At 37.9% G+C, this 24370-nt stretch overlaps 1 protein-coding gene across 9 annotated transcripts in view; it reads right to left on the reverse strand.

Moving 5' to 3' along the window:
- The window catches only part of NCALD (neurocalcin delta), a 439862-nt gene that overhangs the window by 74309 nt on the left and 341183 nt on the right, over positions 1-24370 (reverse strand). Inside the window, exon 1 of one of the 9 annotated variants that reach the window (XM_032610474.1) lies at positions 6107-6282. The exons of 7 other annotated variants lie outside the window; for them this stretch is intronic. The gene's annotated coding sequence lies outside the window, so the exon portion shown is untranslated. Of the gene's footprint in view, positions 1-2352; positions 2421-6106; positions 6283-24370 lie in introns of those variants that run through there. One more of the 9 variants, XM_032610479.1, reaches the window with a different exon arrangement.

Consider the following 24370-nt stretch of genomic DNA (forward strand, 5'->3'; position numbering starts at 1 on the left):
CATGTGGGTTCAAGGGGAAGGCGACAGACTCCACCTCTTGAGGGAGAGTAGCAATATTCCAGAAGAGCAAGGGGGAGCAGATATAATTACAAGGCCTTTGGAGAGAAATTTACAAATAGCGTCCCACAATAGTGTACAGTCTGCCACAACATATAACATTACTTCTAGAAAAAATATTCCAGTGTAAAAGGTAATACAGCATAGTGACTCTAGAGCCAAATTCCCAGAGCTCCGTTATATACTTGTGAGATGCTGGGCAATGTGCTCAAGCTCTCTGTTCCTTAGTTTCCTCATTTATAAAATTGGGATGTTGTGAAGAAAAAACAATAGTTATTTTGAAAAAAGCTTAGAAGACTATCTAGCTCTCTGAGTGTCAGCTGTTCTCATGACACCAGGGATACACGTCCTCCAACTTTGGCAGTGGTACTTCCTGGCTCCTGGGGGGACAGTGGTGGTGGCAGCACAACAAGAGGTAGAAAATGAATGATAACAGTTCACATTATTGAGTACCTAATACCTGTCAGTTACCATGCCAAGTAAACTGACTTAAAAATCTATAAGGTAGGTACTAATACTATCCAGGTAAGAAAACTGTGACTTTGGTAACTTGCCCAAAGTGACACCTGCAAGTGGTAGAGATGGGATTTGTCCCCAGATCAGTTTAACTAGATGGAAGGAGCCTGAATCCCTGGATTACTGCATGGAGCAGAGCCTGTCTCCCAAATCTGATTTGTGGCTGAGTGAAAAAGGAACAGTACTGTATTATGCCGTTGGGACTTGGGGTTATTTATTAGAGCAGAGAACCTATCGTGACTGGGTGAGTACAAGGAAGATGGGATTGATATGCTTGAGCACAACTAACTTAAGGATTCCTTTCATAAGATGAAATGGCTCTTGTTATTTGCATTAGGCAGGGTATATGCATGAAAGAAAATTATTCTCTAGGTCAGTCCCTACCAGTCTCATGCATCTTCTGAACAGGAGAGGACAAGCAGCCTTAGGAAATAGGGCTGGGTGTACTGATCTGGAATCCTTGACACTGATATGAACAGACTGCTCACGAATTAGGCTGACTGTTCACCAGCTGAGGAATGCCTCTTCTAAGGTTTGACTCTGGTGTAAGATCTAATGGCTCCCAGGTTGTTTGCTTGTCTCTTTTGTTTTGATTTTTTTCCCTTATAGAGAAGGTTCTCTTTTTGACTACGCTGACCAGCACAGCTGTGAGGGAGAAACCTTGGTTGCTGTTACACTTAGGTCTCTGGGAAGGTCCCCTGACTGTAAGTTCCATGATGGCAGAGACCTTGTCTGTCTTGTTCACCATAGCATCCCTAGTGTCTAGTCTAATGTCTGGCACACAGTAGGTGCTCAAAACTTATTGAATGCATGAAAGACTGAATGTTTGAATAAAAGCTCAAGCAAACAAAAGTCAGAAGTCTATAAAGTAACTTGGGCTCTTTATGCCAGTGGCATATCCCTCAAAGACCACATGAGGGAGGAGCCCCAAATGCCTACTACGATACTGTGGATGCAGTAGCCCCTTGATAAAATGCTTGCTGATTGAGTGATGCGACCTAATGCTTCACCTGATCCATGGCAAAACGTGGGAAGGCACAGGATCGGATAACTATTGTGGGATGCTAGTTTTAAATTTATCTCCAAGGACATTGTAAATATGGTCGTCACAAAATTGGTCGTGGTTTTAGTTGTATGAATCATACATAAGTCTGTGGGAGTCAGCAGAGCAGTCAGCCAAAGAATACAACACTCTTCTCAACATTTACCTCTCATGGATAGGGTTTAAATTCATAAAAGTAAAGCAATTCTAGAATCATCCATAAGAGAATTCATCTTGGCATGAAAGCAGTTTGCAGTCTTTGGTTTTCCTGCACTCATTGGAATTCAGAAATCAGAAAATATGGACAATCCTCCTTTTAGGACAGGCAGCAGCTAGACTATCTTTCAGACTAGAGATTTCTTTCTTGAAAATCAAATATAGAACTTTCATGTGATGTAAGTATACTATGTTTTACATTAATGTAAACTAAGTTTTGAAGGGATGCTATGTCTCTAATTAAAGGCATTTACAGAAATAGGTCCAAAAACTCCCTAAAGTTCACTGCAGAAATAAAAAGAGCAGACTGTTTTTGGTTTGGAGTAGATGCCTCCGTTGGATTTAAATATTTATCATATAATTTTTGTATCGAAGTCTTAATGAGCACTAACTTTTATGGCATCACTTCTGGAAACAATAAAAAATACTGCATTTTGGAATGCTATTTCTAGTTGATTTCCATCACAGGGCACCATTAAAGTAACACTTGATTTCATGAAAAATAATGGCACATTCCTTACCAACTGGAGTCTGAGATTTTTGACTTTTTCCAAGTTTCTTTATCAAAGACACTCAAAGCCCCCGAAGAAGGTGTCCTTTTCTAGTCCAAAGAATAAGAAATGTTTGGGAAGATCCTCTTTTGTAATTCCCCTGAGAACACATGAGAAAAACTGCTAAGCTTCCATTTCAAATGTTAGGGATTTGGATTGAGTTTAAACACCAGCTTGTGCATAATGTCATAGCTCCAATTTTCTTATGCTGGGGTGATGGTGCTGATGTAATAAAAGGATGTAAGGACTAAACGCAGAGCTGGAAAGGCAGCGATACACGACATCAGCCAACTAACTGCAAAGTCACCTAGTTAGCTGCAGAGGAAAATGAGGCAGTATCTCCTGCAAGTTAAGAGTGACATGGGAAAGGAGACAATTCTTATATAAGTCACCCTAAACAATAATATTAATATTTCCTGTGTTGTTCTTGAATATCCAATAAGTCAAATAAGATTTTGCGTTCAGATTACTTGGGAAGTGTCTCCACTCCTCGTTTCATTTTGAATCAATGTCTCCTGTTCCAGGGACCTCTGACAGGTGAACCAGCAGGCTCTATCCAGAGTAACTGAAATTTACATTCCAATTGATCAATTTACGCATGTATGTGCTTTACATCAAACTGAAAAGTGACATAAATTCTTTAATGCTCATTTCAATTGTTGTGAGCACACAAAGTACCTTCTAGAATATTTCTTCAGCTACGATCTCATATAACATCCTGCATTCTTCATGAAAGTACTACTTGCTTATTTTCTTTGACTGGATAAAGGTCCCTTTGTAAATAGCTATAGTCTTACTTCTATGGTCCACGGTTTTAACTTGCGTTAACACTATAAGTTTTTCCTCTTAACCCCTATCTAACTAGGTATGAGCTCAGTCCAAGTACACAAGCCTGCTTATGGATTAAGGAGGAAAACAAAAGAAATTTACAATTTGGTAGCAAAGTGGATACCACCCCTTTCACACAAAAATTAGAGAATACTGTGAAATTCACACCATCAGAGAACAAAATCAGATGTGGTAGAGCTGAATGTGGAAATGGAGGTGTGGATTTTGTCCAGTGCAGTTCCAAGACCTTTTAGCATCACAAGCTTACATATCATTTAACTCAGGGGTGGAGAGAATTCATGGGATCCAGGAACTTGGAGGGGAAAAATATTCTATCTTTAGTTTCACTAACCTCAAAGTAAAATTTAGATTAAAATGTAGAGCATAAACCACCGTACCTGCGGTTTTGTTGCCAAGAGAAATCACAGATATTCTCACATCACATTACAGTCACCGTAGCCATCTCGAAATACCTTTTATGTTCATCACTACTTCAAAATTATGGTAGTTATTATAACTATGGTAGTAATTATAACTGCTGCTAATTTGTTTTATTTGATAGTGAATTATTGACAACACACACAATTTTAAAAATTTGGTTAATGTATTTCAATAAAAGTAATTCCCTTTGTCATCCTGCATACTTTATCATGCATTTAAAATCATCATTGTAAGAAGAACCTATATGCTTCACCAGCCTGCCAAAGAGGTCCATGGCACCCAAAAGATTAAAATCCCTTGAAACTGTACATAAAGCATTTAATAATGCAACACCCAGGTTTCTAGAGTAAATTATTCCTTGCTAGTATCTTTTGAAGTTGAAGCAAACTTGACCTTGAAATCAACACAGTCTCATTGCTGTAAATAGATGATTCTGATAAGAGTCATTTTTTCCCCTTATTTTGCCGTAAGAAAAGACCTGTCGATTCTAAAGTATTTCTGCCATCATAGCATAGGGTGTTTTCTTCTAATGGTAAACTTTATCATTGTCATTTTGCCGATCAACACTAAAATATTCACTTATTTCGTATTGCTGAAATCCAGTCTGTTTTATTAGGGCACTGAATACAATCATTTTATAACTTTAAAACACAGAGAGAGCATCAAGAAAATCTTCACTACCTGGAAAAACTATAACGAAAATTCCTTATTTTGAGTAAAAGAAGCAAACATCAAAGTATCCCATCAAAGACTGCTTTTAAATGACAGTGCTACTGGCTATGGGTCCTATTCATGGTCACTTGAAATACTGCAAATCAACTAACATATTTCTAGGAGTGTTAAGAATAGGGCCTCTGAGTTATTATAATTATGAGGTAAATTAAACAATGAGATAACGCCTCAGTAGATGTGCCTCGAGTGTAAGCACATTAAGACTTTTTGGAAAATCCTCCATGGAGACTCTGGCCAAAAATAGACATATCAAATGCCAGCAAGTTAAATGAATATTCACTCATTGAAAGCTACTGAGAAATTATTTATGCACTCAAAATTATTCACTTATTATTGAAGCTAAATACTGTTCAAAATGTTCATCTCTAAGAGTAAAATAAAGGTGATCAGAATTCAGAAACTAATAAAGAATATAGAAAAGAATAATAGATTCTTGCTATATTGATATACAACTCACATACTGTAAAATTGATATGTAACTCACATACTATAAAATGTGTATTCTTCATTTACATAGTTAAACCATTATTTTTCTATTCATCAAAATAGTAGGTATATTACATGTGCTGCTCTAAAATTTGCCTTTTTTTCCAGTGAAATTTGTAAGATTTAGATACCTGCTTATAAATCTAGGCTCGATCAACTTCAGTACCAGAGGTTTTTGTTGAATTACAAGCTACGAAAACCATCCAACTTGTGTGCAATGATGGAAAATTCAAAATTACTAAACTTGGGAAAGAAAGGAACTACAACAATGCAACACCCCCCATTTGTAGTATATATTGTTATAGGAATAGAGATTAAAAGCTTTATTAATCACAGTTATCAAATTACTCATTCAAGATCTAGAGCGATTTTCAGTGGCTATTTATATCTGTGTTTGAATTAAAGTAGATCTACCAATGATAATTTAGTTTTAGGGCTATTGTTTTCTTCTCTAGGTAATTATTTCAATTTTTAAATATAAAAATAGCTTACATGCCTCTTTAGTGAATGAAGACCATCCAATGCTATTCTCTTCACAGCTGAATTTTCAGAGGAAGATACTGAAAATGTGCACTTTGCTCTAAGAACCAAAAAGCAACTGCATGAGCACATGTCAGAGGTTCCACCCCAACTTCCTTGGCATATTCCAGATTATTTTTCTCTAAACAGGAAGCTCTTGACAGTTTTCCCTGGTATTTTCAGAATACTCTATTTACTAGAAGAACCCCAACTTTTGTTTCAAAGTATAATGTTCCTTCCCGCCGTGCCTATTGTTGCTAATTATGAATGCTACAAACAAGACAGAAACCAAATACCAAACTACTCTAGGCTGATTCAGAATATGGTAGCAAATATAAAAAAAGCAAAGTTAGCAACATATTGCAAGGCTATGCTGGAGTCTTTAAACCCAAAACAATACTGAAGGGAGGATTCCTGGAATTCAACGGGGAATATTTGGCTCAAGCCGCAAAACCTGTATCTCTAAATAATGTCATGTTAGCAAGTGTTGAACAAGAAAGGCGGCTAATATTTTAACCTACTTCACAGAACACTAATCCAAATTTAACCAAATGCCAGAGATTCCACCCGAAATTAACAACTAGAAGCTGCTTCACATTTTTCTCCTGGTACAACAGTAATTGTTCACGAAGACAAACTTGTAAGAGGTAAGAGAGAGGGGCAAACCACAATGATCTACAAACACATCTAACTATTGTATATAAAGCAAACTAATTACCTCACACAGAAGAAGTGCAAGATTTAACAGTCCATGCTCTGCAGCCCCTGGGACGCAGAAGCAGCAGCGGCAGCAGCGGCAGCAGCGTTAAGAGCAGCAGCGGCGGCCAGCATCCACCAGATTCTCACAGGCCTTTGACTGTGTGGACTCAGCCACAGACTCTGCCTCCGGCTGACGTCAAAGTCCCTGTCACATGGCCAGATGAAAGCCAAGAGAGCACTGGTTGTCGTAGCAACCACAGAACAGCTCTGAAATTATTTCAATAGGTCATCTGTCAACTGTGATGTGTATGTGTTTGTGAGTGCATGTGAGGGGGTGTGTGTGTGCGTGTGCGTGCACGCACACACCCCACAACCATCACGGACAGCTACCCAGCAACCTCAACCCTTGAAGTTGTGACTACAGAGTGCCTACAACTTTCCTCTTCAAGGCTGTTCCTTACAGTTTCTGGCGAGAAAATGCATGCCCCTCTGAAGTTCCCATTGGTCTCAGTGTCACCAGCATGAAGTTTGTGTCTCTCTCTATAGAACAGAAGGAAAGAACTAAGAAATTCTGGGGATAGTATTCTAAGCTAATTAAATCTATTTGTAAGTAAATGGATAAAAACAGAAGCTCAAGGGGAGCTGGAAGAAAAGATATTTTTAAAATGATATAAGAATCCACATCAATGTACTGAGACCAGGCTAGTAATGGAAAGAAAGAGAAGAAACGTGGGGCGTGCCGGCCCTGAGTCAGATGAGAGTCTACTGAGCCTCACATCAACTAGGATGGGGAATCAGGTGAGATGGATTCAGAATCCCTGCATTGGAAAATGTCTACGCAAGGATGAATGACCAAAACAGTTTCAAAACAGTGCTACTTTAAAACACTTTACATTTTAAACTTTTCTGGATTTTTACTTTGGGGGTCACCACAGAGGTGCCAAATCCTCCCCTTCTAAATGCTCTTGTCCACATCCCTTTGGGACTCAGCATGGAGTAAATGGGTGTCCCCAAACACAAACTTCAGTGAAAGCCTAGGACAGCAGAATAAAAGGAAGGTCCGGCACATTTTCTAACTTCAGCTTCATTTCCTTTAGGACAACCCTACCTTACTTCTAACTCCACACAGTGCTTATTTCCTAGTTCATTCTCCCTCTTAATTAATAGGAAGTCCATTAAATAAGATGAAATAAAATGCAGAGGAACGTACTCTGAAAAATACATCCATTGAAACATATACCATTCAAAGGGGAAAGAGGTTAAAAGGCGGGGAGAAAAGATTGCTCTCAAAACCTTCCCATGCTAAAGTTTTCAGGATTTCTTCTGGCTGGCTTCTTTAAAAAGACAAAAAGTAGCTCTGGGGTGCTACAAAATATAAATGGAAACTAAACCAGCTGAGCAGACTACATTTATATCACTGCAAAAGAATGAAATTTCTTCAGTTAAGAGTCAGGAATTACTTCTAGCACAGTAAGACTAATGTTCAAACTGACCATAGAATCTTCCTATTCCATCTTCCTCTTCCTTTACTTCTGTCCCAGCCCCACCTGGGAGACAAGATACATTTTTATTTGCAAAGTTATTTTCCTGATGCTATTAGCTATAGCACTGCAAAAGTAAAATCAAAATGTAATGCTATAATGAACGCTCCCCCGTTTAATTACGTATCAATGATAGCTAGGAATTTACCTGTTAGCACAAGGACAATTGGCTCATTGAATCCAATGCCTATCTAAATGGGTGAGGATGTCACACCAGTGGTAGATTTCAGCAACAGTCACAATTCACAAATTTGTAATTTGTTCCAGTTATAGTTCTGGTTTTCTGTCAGAAATGTACATCACAGCAATGAGGGGAATGGGAAGAGAGCAGAGAAAGCACTTCCTTCTAGACTTCCAGGGCCCCATGTTCTCTGAGCTGCCTGCTTTACCATCTCTTTGACTCCAAATCCATGGCTGCCTAATCATCTCTTCCTCTTTATGCAGTGAAACTGCAGTACCACAGTTTGCCAATAGGTGATGTCCTCTGAAACAAGAAGTTATCAGTTCTTAAAATTCTGGCCTTAAATTAGTTTAAAATTCAACAGATACTAACACCTTTTTATTTTGAATTTTCTATCATTTTTAAGACTAAGTAGAGGGGGATCTTCAAGATGGCAGAGGAGTAAGACGTGGAGATCACCTTCCTCCCCACAAATACAACAAAAATACACCCACATGTGGAACAAATCCTACAGAACACCTACTGAACACTGGCAGAAGACCTCAGACTTCCCAAAAGATACCTGAGGGTGACCTACACACAGAGCAGGGCCAAAACCAAAGCTGAAGCCCAGGAGCTGTGCAAATGGAGGAGAAAGGGAAACTTCTCTGTGCAGCCTCAGGAGCAGCAGATTAATAAATCCCCGCAATCAGCTTGATGTACCATGCACCTGTGGAACACCTGAATAGAAAACGAATCATCGCAAAATTGAGGTGGTGGACTTGGGGTTTGCTGTGACTAATTTGTTTCTAATTTTAATGTTTATCTTAGTTTAGTTTTTAGCACATGTTATCACTGGTGATTTGTTTATTAGTTTGGTTGCTCTCTTTTTAAAAATTTTATTTTAATAAATTTAAAAAATGTTTTAAATTATTTTATTATTATTATAATTTTTCTTTCTTTTTTTTCTCCCTTTTCTTCTGAGCCGTGTGGCTGACAGTGTCTTGATGCCCTGGCCTGGTGTCACACCTGAGCCTCTGAGGAGGGGGAGCTGAGTTCAGGACACTGGACCACAAGAGACGTCCCGGCCCAAAGTATTACCAATCGGCGAGAGTTCTCCCAGAGATCTCAGTCTCAACGCTAAGTCCCAGATCCACCCAGTGGCCAGCAAGCTCCAGTGCTGGATGCCCCATGCCAAACAACTAGCAAGACAGGAACACAACCCCACCCATTAGCAGGGAGGTTGCCTAAAATCACACTAACTTCACAGACACCCCAAAACACACCACCGGAGGCAGCCCTGCCCATCAGAAAGACAAGATCCAGCCCCACCCACCAGAACACAGGCACTAGTCCCCTCCACCAGGAAACCAACACAAACCACTGAACCAACCTCACCCACTGGGGGCAGACACCAAAAACAATGGGAACTATGAACGTGCAGCATGCGAAAAGGAGACCCCAAACACAGTAAGTTAAGCAAAATGAGAAGACACAGAAATATGCAGCAGATGAAGGAGTAAGGTAAAAACCCACCAGACCAAACAAATGCAGAGGAAATAGGCAGTCTACCTGAAAAAGAATTCATAGTAATGACAGTAGAGATGATCCAAAATCTTGGATATAGAATGGAGAAAATACAAGAAGTGTTTAAGAAGGACCTAGAAGAACTAAAGAGCAAACAATGATGAACAACACAATAACTGAAATTAAAAATTCCCTAGAAGGAATCAATAGCAGAATAACTGAGGCAGAACAGGTAAGTGACCTGAAATATAAAATAGTGGAAATAACTACACCAGATCAGAATAAACAAAAAAGAATGAAAAGAATTGAGGACAGTCTCAGAGACCTCTGGGATAACATTAAATGCACCAACATTTGGACTACAGGGTCCCAGAAAAAGAAGAGAAAAAGAAAGGGTCTGAGATATCTGAAGAGATTATAGTTGAAAACTTCCCTAACATGCTAAGGGAAATAGTCACTCAAGTCCAGAAAGTGCAGAGAGTCCCATACAGGATAAATCCAAGGAGAAACACCCCAAGACACATATTAATCAAACTATCAAAAATTAAATACAAAGGAAAAAATACTAAAAGCAGCAAGGGAAAAGCAACAAATAACATACAAGGAAATCTCCATAAGGTTAACAGCTGATCTTTCAGCAGAAACTCTGCAAGCCAGAAGGGAGTGGCAGGACACAGTTTAAGTGATGAAAGGGAAAAACCTACAAACAAGATTACTCTACCCAGCAAGGATCTCATTCAGATTCGATGGAGAAATTAAAACCTTTACAGACAAGCAAAAGCTAAGAGATTTCAGCACCACCAAACCAGCTTTACAACAAAGGCTAAAGGAACTTCTCTAGGCAGGAAACACAGGAGAAGGAAAAGACCTAAAATAACACACCCAAAACAATTAAGAAAATGGTAATAGAAAAGTACATATCGATAATTACCTTAAGTGTAAATGGTTTAAATGGTTTGGATTATACCAAAAGACATAGACTGGCTGAATGGATACAAAAACAGGACCCATGTATATGCTGTCTACAAGAGACCCACTTCAGACCTAGGGACACATACAGACTGAAAGTGAGGGGATGGAAAAAGATATTCCATGCAAACAGACATCAAAGGAAAGCTGGAGTAGCAATTCTCATGTCAGAAAAAATTGACTTTAAAAAGACTATTACAAGAGACAAAGAAAGACACTATATAATGATCAAGGGATCAATCCAAGAAGACATAACAATTATAAATATATATGCACCCAACATAGGAGCACCTCAATACATAAGGCAAATGCTAACAGCCATAAAGGGGGAAATCGACAGTACCACAGTAAGAGTAGGGGACTTTAACACTCCACTTTCAAAAATGGACAGATCCTCCAAAATGAAAATAAATAAGAAAACACAAGCTTTAAATGACACATTAGACAAAATGGACTTAATTGACATTTATAGCACATTTCATCCAAAAGCAACAGAATACACTTTCTTCTCAAGTGCTCATGGAACATTCTCCAGGATAGATCATATCTTGGATCACCAATCAAGCCTTGGTAAATTTAAGAAAATTGAAACCATATCCGGTATCTTTTCCAACCACAGTGCTATGAGACTACACATCAATTACAGGAAAAAACTGTAAAAAATACAAACAAATGGAAGCTAAACAATACACTACTAAATAACCAAGAGATCCCTGAAGAAATAAAAGAGGAAATAAAAAATACCTAGAAACAACTGACAATGAAAACACGATGACTCAAAACCTACGGGATGCAGCAAAAGCAGTTCTAAGAGGGAAGTTGATAGCAATACAGTCCTACCTCAAGAAACAAGAAAAATCTCAAACAATCTAACCTTACACTTCAAGCAATTAGAGAAAGAAGAACAACAACAAGAACAAAAACCCCAAAGTCAGCAGAATGAAAGAAATAATAAAGATCAGATCAGAAATCAATGAAAAAGAAATGAAGGGAACAACAGCAAAGATCAATAAAACTAAAAACTGGTTCTTTGAGAAGATAAACAAAATTGATAAACCATTAGCCTGACTCATCAGGAAAAAAAGGGAGAAGACTCAAATCAACAGAATTAGAAATGAAAAAGGAGAAGTAACAACTGACACTGCAGAAATACAAAGGATCATGAGAGATTACTATAAGCAACTATATGCCAATAAAATGTAAACCTGGAAGAAATGGACAAATTCTTAGAAAAGCACAACCTTACAGGACTGAACCAGGAAGAAACAAAATATAAATAGGCCATTCACAAGCACTGTAATTGAAACTGTGATTAAAGATCTTCCAACAGGGGCTTCCCTGGTGGCACAGTGGTTGAGAGTCCGCCTGCCGATGCAGGGGACATGGGTTCGTGCCCCAGTCTGGGAGGATCCCACATGCCGCTGGGATCATGAGCCATGGCCGCTGAGCCTGCGCATCTGGAGCCTGTGCTCCGCAACGGGAGAGGCCACAACAGTGAGAGGCCCGCATACAGCAAAAAAAAAAAAAAAAAAAAAAAATCTTCCAACAAACAAAAGCCCAGGATCAGACAGCTTCACAGGCCAATTCTATCAAAAATTTAGAGAGAAGCTAACATCTATCCTTCTCAAACGCTTCCAAAATATAGCAGAGGGAGGAACACGCCCAAACTAATTCTACGAGGCCACCATCACCCTGATACCAAAACCAGACAAAGATGTCACAAAAAAAGAAATCTACAGACCAATATCATTGATGAACACAGATGCAAAACTCCTCAACAAAATACTAGCAAACAGAATCCAACAGCACATTAAAAAGATCACACACCATGATCAAGTGGGGTTTATACCAGGAATGCAAGGATTCTTCAATATAAGCAAATCAATCAGTGTGATGCACCATATTAACAAATTGAAGAATAAAAACCATATGATCGTCTCAACAGATGCAGAAAAGGCTTTTGACAAAATTCAACACCCATTTATGATAAACACTCTCCAGAAAGTAGGCTTAGAGGGAATTTACCTCAACATAATAAAGGCCATATATGACAAACCCACAGCCAATATCGTCCTCAATGGTGAAAAACTGAAACCATTTCCTCTAAGATCAGGAAAAAGACAAGGTTGCCCACTCTCACCACTATTATTCAACATAGTTTTGGAAGTTTTAGGCACAGCAATCAGAGAAGAAAAAGAAATAAAAGGAATCCAAATCGGAAAAGAAGAAGTAAAGCTGTCACTGTTTGCAGATGACATGATACTATACATAGAAAATCCTACCAGAAAACTACTAGAGCTAGTCAATGAATTTGGTAAAGTAGCAGGATACAAAATTAATGCACAGAAATCTCTGGCATTCCTATACACTAATGATGAAAAATCTGAAAGTGAAATTAAGAAAACACACCCATTTACCACTGCAACAAAAAGAATAAAATATCTAGGAATAAAACCTACCTAAGGAGACCAAAGACCTGTATGCAGAAAATTATAAGACACTGATGAAAAAAATTAAAGATAATACAAGTAGGTGGAGAGATATACCATGTTCTTGGATTGGAAGAATCAACATTGTGAAAATGACTACTACCCAAAGCAATCTGCAGAGTCAATGCAATCCCTATCAAACTACCAATGGCATTTTTCACAGAACTAGAACAAAAAATTTCAGAATTTGTATGGAAACACAAAAGACCCTGAACAGCCAAAGCAATCTTGAGAAAGAAAAACGGAGCTGGAGGAATCAGGTTCCCTGACTTCAGACTATACTACAAAGCTACAGTAATCAAGACAGTATGGTACTGGACCAAAAACAGAAATATAGATCAATGGAACAGGATAGAAAGCCCAGAGATAAACCCACACACATACGGTCACTTTATCTTTGATAAAGGAGGAAAGTATGTACAGTGCAGAAAAGACAGCCTCTTCAATAAGTGGTGCTGGGAAAACTGAACAGCTACATGTAGAAAAATCAAATTAGAGCACTTCCTAACACCGTACACAAAAATAAACTCAAAATGGATTTAACACCTAAATATATGGCCAGACACTGTAAAACTCTTAAGAGGAAAACATAGGCAGAACACTCTATGGCATAATTCACAGCAAGATCCTGTTTGACCCACTTACTGGAGGAATGGAAATAAAAACAAAAATAAACAAATGAGACCTAATCAAACTTACAAGCTTTTTGAACAGCAAAGGAAACCATAAACAAGATGAAAAGACAACCCTCAGAATGGGAGAAAATATTTGCAAACTAAGCAACTGACAAAGATTAATCTCTAAAATTTACCAGCAGCTCATGCAGCTCAATATGAAAATAACAAACAACCCAATCCAAAAATGCGCAGACCTAAACAGACATTTCTCCAAAGAAGATATACAGATTGCCAACAAACACATGAAAGTCTGCTCAACATCACTGATCATTTGAGAAATGCAACTCAAAACTACAATGAGGTATCACCTCACACCAGTCAGAATGGCCATCATCAAAAAATCGACAAACAATAAATGCTGGAGAGGGTGTGGAGAAAAGGGAACCCTCTTGCACTGTTGGTGGGAATGTAAATTAATACAGCCAGTATGTAGAACAGTACGGGGGTTCCTTAAAAACTCAAAATAGAACTACCATACGACCCAGCAATCCCATTACTGGGCACATACCCTCAGAAAACCGTAATTCAAAGAGAGACATGTACCACAATGTTCACTGCAGCACTATTTACAATAGATAGGACATGGAAGTGTCCATCGATAGAGGAAAGGATAAAGAAGATGTGGCACATATATACAGTGGAATATTACTCAGCCATACAAAGAAAAGAAATTGAGGTATTAGTAGTGAGCTGGATGGACCCAGAGTCTGTCATACAGAGTGAAGTAAGTCAGAAAGAGAAAAACAAATGCCGTATGCTAACACATATATATGGAATCTAAAAAAAAAAAAAAAGGTTCTGGTGAACCTAGGGGCAGGACAGGAATAATGACACAGATATAAAGAATGGACTTGAGGACACGGGGAGGGGGAAGGGTAAGATGGGACGAAGTGAGAGAGTAGCATCGACATATATACACTACCAAATGTAAAACAGATAGCTAGTGGGAAGGAGTTGCATAGCACAGGGAGATCAGCTTGGTGCTTTGTGACCACCTAGAGGGGTGGGATAGGGAGGGTGGGAGGGAGACACAAGAGGGATGGGATATGGGGTTATATGTATACATATAGCTGATTTACTTTGTTATACAGCAGAAACTAACACAACATTGTAAAGCAATTATACTCCAATAAAGTTTTTTGTTTTAAAGACTAGTATACTTTATTGTATACTGACTTGGGCACTCATATTCTAAGTTAAAATTATCAGTGGACTGACCTTCAAAATGAAAAGTGGATACATGTAATCCTTTTTTCTATAGCATGCTTCCAACCTGCCATCAACTCATTTCCCTTTGCAAACTGTCTAGAATTAGAGGTTCCTCTTACAGCTAAGGAAGTCACTGGTCTCTTGCAGAGTTGAAATTGTGACGATGATCTCTTTGGAGCTCAGGTTTCCACCCATTTGGCTAATTAATCCAAATGTAGGTAAAAATATCATAGGAAATACATATGAGGGCCTTTTCCAATCACAGTCCACTGCATTGAAGACAATATGAGTCATTTTCTTTTTAAAATAATAACTCATATTTTTAGGTAAAAATGATTCACTTAATTTAAAAATACCCATTCAAAAATACTTCTGCACCATAGAATGTGTATGCTGTATGAATGTCAGGGCTCCTTATTATTAGTTTGACCACTCTGTCGGAAATAACACTTAAGTGCTACTAAACAAGCATTCTGACTTGGGTTCACATACCTGAATTAACAGGTGTTTTAGGCAATGAGTAGACAACTATAATCAGCCTTTTATTTGATGTTTCTAGGTAGAAATTTTGCTGTATTCCTGTCTCAGCATTAGTGGGAAGGCCATACACCTATTGTTTGGAAGCACTGGGTTCAAATCTCATCTGGGTAAGTTACTCAAGTGCTCTGAGCCTTAGTGCCTACATCCTAAGGTTGTTGTGAGGATTTTAAAATTCTGATACCCTGTGACAGGGTCAGTGGCTCAATGTATATGTAATTTCTTACTTATCTGTCTGACTCTGATAAGTCTAAGACCTTCAGGGAAAGGATGAATCTTAATTCATCTCTGCAACTCTATGGTTAATAGCACAAGGAACAGGACACGAATGCTCAATAAATGTTGAGTGACTCCTCAAAATGCTGAGAAAGAAACGTTTCCTTTTTCTTCCTGCTAACAGAGAAGAGAGAGCCTCCCCTCAACCCCCCAAAAAGGCAAAGGAAGGAAAAACAAAACCAAAAATGTTGAGTTATCACAAAATTTTCTAGCGATGAATGGGTTCAAGTAAATTTGCCAAATAAATCAAACTTATCTCCATTAAATCATATTTGTTATGAGTGCACATAAGTTATATGCTGATGTATTTTATGGTTATAGCTGTTGATGTTGGATAATCTTTTACATTAACTGATTAATCGAGCACTTACTATATCTGGAGCATTGTTCTAAGTGCTATACGTATATTAAATTATTCACTATAATAACTATGAGGTAGGCATGACTCATTTCCACATTTCATAACTAAAGAAACTTAAGCATAGAGTGATTAAGTAACTTGCCTATCTAGCAAATGGCGGAGCCAGGATCTACACCCAGGAAACCTGGCTCCATAAATTTTGGAAATAATTTACATTTGATATATTTTTAGAAAGCATTGATTTATTTCTTAAGGTTATTTTATACTTGAAGGTTGTTTTTATTTTTAATTTCTTATGAGGGGGAGAAGGCCAACTTATCTTTTCTGCATTTGGGAACTCTGGTGATCTTAATCTAGGTTTGTCCTAAGGTGTAATATGGCAAGAAAAATCTAATTCAGAAGATTTGAATAAAGGAAAATGGGCAAAGTAACTGAAAATATCCTGAATGAAATCACCCAAATTATTATAGTCTTAAGTGAAGCAAACATCTGGACTACACAGGCTTGGGTAACTTCTGTTTCCCAGTATGATGGAGTTTTTTGTATTCAAACTAATATTCTCACTGAGATAATAATAGCTGGATTTTTTTAAAGTGGTTGGAAGGCATCAAAGAGTAGCAAAGGCAGCAAAACCTTTAAGTGCCAAGATCCCAGATAAAAGGAATATATATTGATGTAAGCCCAGCATTCTCCATATTATCTGCTTTTCTCCTCAAATTATTTGATAATTCCTAAGTGGTATGGGGTTTTTGGCATTCTCAAAACTGGAGAGACAAAAATTGGGGATTCAAATATTCAAAAACATCCAGGACTTCAGGGACTGAGATCCTGGTTTAAAAAAAGGAATCACAGAGAAGAGATCCCAACATTCTGAACTGTTTTCCCCTTAAAGCACCTGCCAATTGCTAGATGGTGTTAGACAAAGCATTAATATGCAGCAAATAAGATAAAAACATAAAGGGTGAGTTTATGTTTGGGAGTTCAGGATCCTTCAAGGAGCTGGAGCTTGTGAACATCCTAAGTTTTCAGGCCTCATAACTGAAAGGCCCCAGAAGTAATGGAAAACAGAAAATAGATGCATCCTCACAAAAACCTGGATCCATCCTAGAATCATTACAATACCTAGTTGGATCAAGGTAATTCACCCCTATTCTTACTATTTTCCAGAGAAAATTAACCTTCTTTAAGGGAAGATAACATCATACAGAGCCTCTGCCATTTTTCATATACCATTTCCAATTCACTCCAAAATCATTAATCATGCTAGGAAGTAGGTATAACTGACCAAAATCCAAGAGGAAAAAATAGACAGTAGAAATAGACCCATAGGTGATTTATCTTCTATAGTTATCAGACAGGGACTTTAAAATGACCACAGTTGACCCTTGAACAATCTGGAAGTTGACTGTCCACACAGTTGATAATCTGGGTCTAGGTTTACAGTCGGCCCTCCATATCTGCAGTCCCACACCCACAGATTCAACCAACCATGAATTGTGTAGTACTGTATTGTGTATTTAGTGGAAAAAAAACCCCACATAAGTGAACCCACACAGTTCAAACCTGTGTTATTTAAGGGTCCACAGTATAATTAATATGTTCAAGGAAATAGCAGGATGGAGAGTTCCACGTGCAAAATAGTAAAATCTATAAAAAGGAGAACATATTAAATTTAATTGAAAAATACAATTAAGAGCACAACAGATGGGTTCAAGAACACAGAAGATATAGCAAAAGAGAAAAACAGTGAAACGAATGATTAGCAGACAATATCTAGATTGAAGAATAAAAGAATGGAAAATACTGAAAATAATGTAAGAGACATTTGGGACATATGAAAGCTAACATGTATATTAGGGAGAGGAGAGAAGAGGAGAGAGAGATAGGACAGAAGCAATATTTGAAGAGAATTGGCTGAGAAGTTTCCAAAACTTATAAAAGATATGAAACAACAGATTTTAGAAGCCCTATATATCCCAAACAGGATAATTACAAAGAAAACCACACATAGACACATCGTGACCAATCTGCTGAAAACTAAAGACAAAGACAAAATCTTAAAGCAGTGAAACAAAAAAATTATATTAATTTATAAGGAGCAAAAAAAATCAACAGTAAAACAAACAAGCCAACTAGAAAATTGGCAAAATTTTTAACAGTAAAACAAACAAGGCAATCAGAAAATTGGCAAAATACAGGAAAAGATATTTTCCCCAAGAATGTATAAAGATGACAAATAAGCACACAAAATGATTTTCCAGCATCATTAGCTATTAGGGAAATGCAAGTTAAAACCATAATGAGATACTACTACACACCTGTCAAAATGACTAAAATAAAAAAGTGACAATACCAAATGCTGGCAGAGAAACTGAATCACTCGTATTGCTAGTGGGAAAGTAAAATGGTACAGCCACTATAGAAAACATTTTGGCAGTTTTTTGAAAAATTAAACATGCAACTACTGTTTGTACTCATGCAATTGTACTCCTGGGTATTCCAGAGAAATGAAGGCTTATGCTAACAGAAAAGCTTGTACACAAATGCTTTTAGCACCTCTCTTTGTGATGGTCAATAATTGGAAACAGCTCAGGTGCTTTCAATGAGTGAATGGGTGAACACATTTTAGTACATCCATACTATAGAATACTACTTAGTAGTAAACTGACACAAACTATGATGCACACAAAAACCTGCACGAATGTCCAGAGAATTTTTCCGAGTGTAAAAAACTAATCTCAAAAGGTCACTTACTGTACAATTCCATTTCTATAACAGTATGACAAAATTATAGAAATGAAAAATAGATCAGTGGTTGCCAGAGATTAAGGAGGGAATTAGGGGAAGTGCCTATGGCTGTAAAAGGACAACAGGAGGGATGCTTATAGTGTGATGGAAACATTCTGCATCTTGACTGCATTAATGTCAATATCCTGGCTGTAACATTGTACTACAGCTCTGCAAGATGTTACCTTTAGGAGAAAGTGGGTAGAGGGTATATGGGTTCTCTCTGTATTGTGTCCCACAACTGCATGTGAATCTACACTTATCTCAAAATAAAAGTTTAATTAAAAATTTTTAAATGAAGGTGACATAAGACATTTCAGTCAAAAACTGAGGGAATTTGTTCCAATAGAATTACATAAATTTCTGAAGAGTTGTTTAAGCAGAAGAAAAATGATCCCACATGGAAACACAGAGATACAGAAAGGGCAGATATACAGATAAATTTAAATGAATACCAACTTTATAAACCCCCATGTCTTGTAGGGGTTAAAGTGTGTGTAGATTCAAAATATAGGGAAACATTAGCACAAAAGGTAGAGAGGATGAATAGAATTAAAGTTTTCTAAGACTCTTGTATTCTGGTCAAAGTACTAATTAATAATAGTCTCTAATAAGATAAGGGTGCACAATGTAATCCTTGTAATATCCATTAAAAGAATAACAAAAGAATGTATAGGTAATAAACTAATACAGCAGGAAAATGATTTTAAAAATTACTTGATTCCCAAAAGAAGCAAAAAAAGGTTGGCGGGGGGAGAGAAAATGATAGGATAAATAGGTAGAAATATTGGGTTGACCAAAAAAGTTCGTTTGGGTTTTTCTGTAACATCTCACAGAAAAACCCGAACGAACTTTTTGGCCAACCCAATAGTAACATTGAAGAGTTAATTGCAAACATGTAAATAATTACAGAGATTACTATAATATATAAACTGACCAAATATTCTAATTAAAAGACAAAAACATCAGACTGTATTAATAAGAAAATTCTAACTCTTCACGTAAGGGATGAAAATTGATATACAAACTAACAAGCAAAAACTGTTGCAGCATTATTAGCAAGCAATAGTACTTACTTGTAATATAAGCAAGAGATACTACTAGAGACATAGAAGAACACTTCATAATTCACTGCTCTAAATATGCATGCACCTAATAAAATAGCATCAAGATAAATAGAAAAATTCACTCATAGTATTGGTTTAACATATTGTTTTCAATAACTTACAGAACAAGTAGCAAGATAAGGTAGAGGTATAGAATATTTTAATGATGCAATTAACCAATCCAACTTGATTAACACATGAAGAATGATGATCTCAAGAATTACAAAATACACAACTTTCCTCTCAAATATATTTAACAATATTGACTATATGCTGGGCTACAGGAGTTTTTCAATACATTATAAATTATCAAAATCACAGAGTATACTCTGTACACAGTGGAACAAAGCTAGGACTCAGTATTAAACAGACAAACAGAAAATCTCTAAATGGAAACCAAGCAATACATTTCTAAATAATCCATGAATTAAAAAGATTTACATTGCAATGTAAAAATATTTTGAACTGAACAATAATATAATGTATCAAAATTTACATGCACCTAAAGCACTACTTAATGGAAATTATTATATCTGTTTAAAAAAAATACTGAGGTTCCACTTTTAGCATGGTACTTTGAGGACCTCCGTGGCCCTGTTCCCTAGTGAAACAAGCATAACTTGTGAAAGTATTTTTAAATTTCATAGAAAGTCTCTGAGAATTGTCCTTAGGGTATAGAGCCAATGAAGAAACATTTATTCAAGAAAACATACTAAAACTTGATAAGAACATTGAGAATCTGTGGCACTTCTGAGTCACTTCCATGCATGCTCCATCCTGGAAAGGTGTAACCAATAAGATTGGGCTCCTTTTCCCCTCAGCTCTTGATAAAGGGACACAGTATCTCACTGGGAAAGGCAGGCCATCAGCGTTTCTCCAGCTCTAGTGTTAAATTCCTGGTCAGTGCAGCCAAGAGGTTGGGGGCACCCTTCCTCTACCTAGCCCCCACTCGTAGGGGCAGATGCTCTACTCCAGGCACAATAGGTCAAAAATCCTGAGGCCCTTATTACCCTCAATCCAGCTCACTTGTAGGGCAGAGGTTCTATTCCAGAGGCAATCTGAGACTAGGCTACCGACACTGCTCCATGTCCAGAGGATTTTCCCAGAGGGAGAGACAATCCGTGAGAGCAGAGAGATCTGTAGATCTTCCCAGAGGAACTGACTTTATTAAATAGAATGTGGGGAAGTTCAAGCTTAAGGTTGCTCTTGAAAATAATGGAGATTTTGATGGTAAACAATTGAGAGGAGACTGATAGAAGAGCAAAAGCTAACCTGTAGACCAGCTAGTTTACCAGAGAGAACCAGGGAAAGAAACGGCTAAAAAGAGCCCTTCTGGGATCAGAACAAACAGATTGGCCTCAAAAACTGCCCCTAATGAATTTAATTGGATCATAATGTGGAGCAATTTATGCCCCAGAGCATTGTAAGAAATACTAGAGCAATTAGCGGAAAATTAGTGAAGCCCAACAGCTGGGTGTGATACCAAATGTGGCAGACAGTATAACAGAGATCAGGGGAAAAGACAGTTAAAGAGAGCCACGCTAAAACTAATCATTGCAAGCTGACTGGGCACAGTCACTGAAACAGCACCCTTGTATTGTGCTTTATGGTTCACATAGCACTTCCACGATTCTATTTCATTTGACGCTGAATCAATAAAAACATTAATTTTTTAAAAGGTTTAAAAATCCATGATCTAAGTTTCTACCTCAAGTAGCTGGGCAAAGAAGAGCTGGGATATAGCTGCCCAGAATAAAGACATTTTCTAGCCTCCCGTCTAGCTCTGTAGCTTTGTGATTAAAACAGGCCAACTGGATGTAGATAGACATGTCATGTGTAGCTTCCAGAACCTTCCTTAAAAACAAATGAGCAAACACACGTGTCTGAGCCCTTTTCGTTGTTTTATTCTGTTTACCATCCTACTGCTTGGGAGCATGGAGGTGATGGCCACCAGTGGACCATGAGGAAGCGGGCTATATATCCTAGAGATGGATGGTGGAGCTATGAGCTGGAAGAAGCCTGATTCCCAAAGACTTCATGGAAAAAAGCTGTCAATCCAGTCCTACATTTCTTCCCTCTGGACTTTTAGATGAGAGAGAGAGAGAGAGAGAGAGAGAGAGAGAGAGAGAGAGAGAGAGAGAGAGAGAGAGAGAGAGAGAGAGGGAGGAAGTTCTCTCATACTTAAGGCACTATTATTATATGTCAAACCTATTCCCAAGTGTTAGAGTTTCCACCATCAAAAAAAGGGGGAGGGGAGGGAACTTTGTGCAAGTGAAATGTCAGATGTTAAATAAGCTATGAAATTTCATGAAATTCCAGGAATCCATCTAGAAAACAGAATGCAATGCATTTTGCTTTTTGCAAAAGCATTGCAAAAGAAATCCTAGAAAACAGCTCTTCATTTCTCCAGGTAATTAAATTAGTAACCTTTAATTAATATTTGGTAATAATCATGTGAAGATTCTTTAAAGTCTTTCTAGACACTGAGGAGTCACATGGGTTGAAGATAAAGAAAAAGGAGAAAAGAAACAACAAAATTACTCAGGGAATAAAAATGGGCTCTCCTTTCACCCTGCTTGCCTTTTCATAGATTGCATGAGGGATATAAATTCTTTACTTTTAAAGAGAGACAATTTTTCACATGAAACTAAGGATTTCATGGGAAAATGGTTGACAAATCACCTCTTTCTCATACAAAAAGGAAAGCTGCAAAATGTTAATTTTCCATCAGCAACATCCAGTACAATTAGAACAAACATTGATCTCTGTTTTTGCTTTTTTCTTTTTAAAGATTGGTTTAGAATCATAACTCTCTCCTTGCTGTCAGACACTCTTGTACATCTATAAACCTGATTTTTACAGATCATCAAGGATTCTATTCCTCCCTACTTCCAAGAGATAAAGAAATAGACTGAAAAGCATGAAGAATCTAGATGCTTTCTGTGGTGCCTGTGTTGAAATGCAACTCCTATAAACAAGAAGAGAGAATCAATCCTGAAATTTATCTGCAGCCCCAAGTCATGCATTTTGTTGAGTTTTTGTACAAAACGTGGGTATCAAGGGTTCTTGCTGCATTATAATGGAAAGGGTATGAACTTTGGAATCGGGGACACTCAGATTTAAAAGTGGGCACCCAAAACATGACTTTTTCTTTTCTGTGACTTCAAACAACTTACTTAACACCTCTGAGTCTTCATTTTATTATCTGTGAAATAGCAGTACTAATGGCCCTGCAGGGTGGTGATAAAGAGTGATGCTCAAGCTTAGTAGTGCATCTGATACAGTTAACAGAAAGCTAAACTTCACAATTACGAAGAATAATCAACAAATGTGCTAATTAGGGTCCAGGTTACCTAAGTTTACGCTTTCTAAAGAACAAATTTACTTAAAGTGTGATTTCTTATTTTCATGGAATTCCTTAGTAAGTAAATTATAATAGTTCCTAACATCAAGAGAACTATGCATTTATATTTTCATAGTCTATATTTCCACTTAATAGCATTTAATGACAGTTGAAACCACAGCATAGAATCATATTTAACCTATCAAAAATGAGACGTTCAATTATTAAGTTTCCCATGGTGTAAAGTTGTCAGCATCCTCCGAGCTCATGAGGATGAATGTCATGAGATCAGCAACCTCACCAAAAAGGAGTGAGAGCCCACAGTGCCTGGATACACTTGTGCCAGGGCTGGAGGGACTCAAAACTTTCCAGAGCAACAAGACTTGACATCGGCCTTTTCTCCGAGAAATTTTTTATAAGGAAGTTCATGAGGAAATAATTCCCAGTAAACAGAGTTGAAACAGGAATGGGAGGAGAAGCAATTTGGTAGGGGCTCGGGGGGAGGGCGGGGGGACCCTCACCAAAGGAGGAGAAGCATGAAGTCAAGATGAAAGGAAGATTTCTGACTCAGTAAGGCTGTTCACTTGGGAATGAGTATCAGTGGAAACCTTCTAAAAAAGGATGAGAGGGGCTTCCCTGGTGGCTCAGTGGTTGAGAGTCCGCTTGCCGATGCAGGGAACACGGGTTCGTGCCCCTGTCCGGGAAGATCCCACATGCCGCGGAGCGGCTGGGCCCATGAGCCATGGCCGCTGAGCCTGAGCGTCTGGAGCCTGTGCTCCGCAACGGGAGAGGCCACAGCAGTGAGAGGCCCACGTACCGCAAAAAAAAAAAAAAAAAAAAAAAAAAAAAGGATGAGAGGCTTGGAGTCGGAGTCCTACAGCGTGAGTCCCCAGGTAGTCTCTGAGCTCTGCAGGGCCTCTCTAGTTCCTATAGTTACACCTAGGCGCACCGCAACATCAAATCAGTAACTTCTCTTTTTGCCTCACCAGCTTGAGTGGGCATTCCATCATTTGAAGCAAGTGATCTCTAATATAAACACAATCATCTTTGTCCTTCACTCAATTAGTGTCACTGATTCCTCAAAATGGAAAAGACTTTCATTACCTCGATCATCGCACTCATTTGTTCATTCATTCACCTAATAATCTTCAGTGAGTGCTTTCTCTGTGTGTCAGAGGACACAGCAATGAATAAGAAAGACACAGACTTTGGCCTCATGGAGTTTATAGTTACTGAACAATTACAACATTTAGTAAATAATGAGTGACATAGAAGGAGAGCTACCCGGTGCCAGCCCAGGA

The sequence above is a fragment of the Phocoena sinus genome, chromosome 17 (assembly GCF_008692025.1).
Source record: "Phocoena sinus isolate mPhoSin1 chromosome 17, mPhoSin1.pri, whole genome shotgun sequence".
NCBI lineage: Eukaryota > Metazoa > Chordata > Mammalia > Artiodactyla > Phocoenidae > Phocoena > Phocoena sinus.